This window comes from Chenopodium album, chromosome 5 (genome assembly GCF_948465745.1).
Source record: "Chenopodium album chromosome 5, dcCheAlbu1.1, whole genome shotgun sequence".
NCBI classification, from domain to species: domain Eukaryota; kingdom Viridiplantae; phylum Streptophyta; class Magnoliopsida; order Caryophyllales; family Amaranthaceae; genus Chenopodium; species Chenopodium album.
This window is the reverse complement of record NC_137838.1, coordinates 50,852,501-50,854,622: the sequence shown is the minus strand read 5'-3', so window position 1 is coordinate 50,854,622 and position 2,122 is coordinate 50,852,501. Positions and strand designations below refer to the sequence as shown.

At 38.6% G+C, this 2,122-nt stretch overlaps 1 non-coding gene across 1 annotated transcript; it reads left to right on the top strand.

Annotated features, from left to right (window-relative positions):
* Positions 1 to 1,705: 1,705 nt before the first annotated feature.
* LOC145633478 (small nucleolar RNA R71) lies at positions 1,706 to 1,811 on the top strand. Its single transcript, XR_014112802.1, has one exon. It is a non-coding gene; the product is annotated as a small nucleolar RNA R71 (small nucleolar RNA).
* The last annotated feature ends 311 nt before the right edge of the window (positions 1,812 to 2,122 follow it).

Here is a 2,122-nt window from a genome sequence, read left to right as displayed (position 1 = left end):
CTTTGAAAGCTCCTTCTTATCTTCACTAACTTTCATGCAATAGAAACTCACAAGCACATCATCAAAAATATCATGAATATTGTTAGATGAAGAATCAATCAAACACACATTATCAAAAGACCGAAGAGAATCATTACTCTTGATTCTCTTCATAAGGGATAAGGACTCATGCATTGGTTTTAGCTCAAATCTCTCTTTCTTGTTACCAACTCTCAAGGTAATACGGCCTCCCTTAACATCAATCAAAGCTCCCAAAGTAGCTAAGAACGGACTCCCTAAGATAATAGGAATATGGTCATCTTCTTCTATTTCAAGCACAATGAAATCAACAGGAATTGTAAAAACGCCTATCTTAAGGGGAACATCCTCAACTCTTCCCTTTGGAAACTTGATGGAACTATCGGCCAATTGCAAAGTCATATTGGTAGGAAGAAGTTCTACTAGCTTTAGATTCTTGAAGACCGAGAAGGGCATTATGCTCACACTAGCACCCAAATAACATAAAGCATTCTCAAACAACTTACTCTTGATTTTGCAAGGAATGGAGAAATTACCTAGACCTTTCATCTTCTTGGGGAGGTCATTATGAATAAAAGCACTACAATACTCACCAAGCTCCACCGAATCTATCTTATTAATATGTCTCTTGCCACTAAAGATATTCTTAAAGAACTTAAAATATCTAGGCATTTGGGTCATGGCTTCGGTAAGAGGGATAGAAAGATGGACCTCCTTCAACATTTCAAGAAATCTCCTAAATTGTTCATCTAGTTTGTTCCTCATAAACTTTTGGGGACATGGAAGGTCAAGTTTTCACACTTCCTCTTGCTTTCTCTTATCATTCTTCTTTTTCTCATGGATCTCTTCTTTGCTCATATCTTTTGACACATCTTTCTCTTTTTGCTCACTTGAAACACTCTTCTTCGTGTCCTCCTCACAATCCCTAGAAACTCTCTCTTCAAGAACTCTTCCACTCCTTGTGGTGATGGAATAAACGGGTTTCTTCGGATCAACTCCTTGAGAAGGCAATGAAGAAGGACTAACACAATCTTTCAAAGTGTTTGCTAGTGGTGTGATTTATGTCTCAAGCATTTTGCTATGTGTCATGATCTCATTAAATTTCTTATCGCTCACCGCTATATTGGTATTTCCAAAGTTTCTTGGTCCATCAAAACTTTGACCATTGTTATTGTTTCAAACAAAATTCACATGTTCACATTCACTACTCTCACCATCATCAAGATTTTCAAACCCATTTGAACAAGTAGAAGCATCATGGTCATAAGAGCCACAATTATCACAAAACAAGCATCCATTTGGCATATTGTTAGAAGGAGAAAGAGGAGTAGAGTTAGAAGATGTACCTCTCCCTTTAATGTGGGAGGGATGACCTTGTGTATTGGAAGTTGCACTCTCAATCTTGGCCTTGATTGTTGTAAACTCCTTTCCCAAACTTGCGATTTGAGAGGATAGATTGTAGATGGCATTAAGGTGATCAACCGAATAAACCATTGATCCATTCTTTCTTGAAGACTCTCTTTATCCTTCTTGCCAGTCCTTGTAATGGCGCACCACATCTTCTATAATGTCCACAACCTCTTCTTCGGTTTTGTTCATGATTGGGCCTCCGGCTCCTGCATCAAACCACGATTTTCCTTGAGGACTCAACCCTCCATAGAAAATTTAAATGATTTGATAGGTTGGGATGCCATGATAGAGACATTCTCTTTGATACTCCTTATACCTTTCCCAAGCTTCATACAAGCTCTCACTAGGTTTTTGCTTGAAACTTTGTATCAAAGTCCTTGCCTCTGCCGTTTTCTTTTGGGGGTAGAACCTAGACAGGAGTTCTTTGGTAACTTCACCCCATGTTCTAAGAGAATTTGACAAGACCTCCTTGTCTAACCATTCCAAGGCTAGACCTATGAGGGAGAAGGGGAACAACATGAGCTGGATTAAACTCTTGAGAAACACCATTTACTTTAATAGTGTTACAATACTTCTGGAACTCTTTTAGATGGTTTAGCGGAGTCTCAATCTTAGTCCCACTAAATTGTCTCCATTCAATCAAAGTGATTATGGCCGGTCTTATTGCAAAGTTATTTGCCAGTGTTGTTGGCAA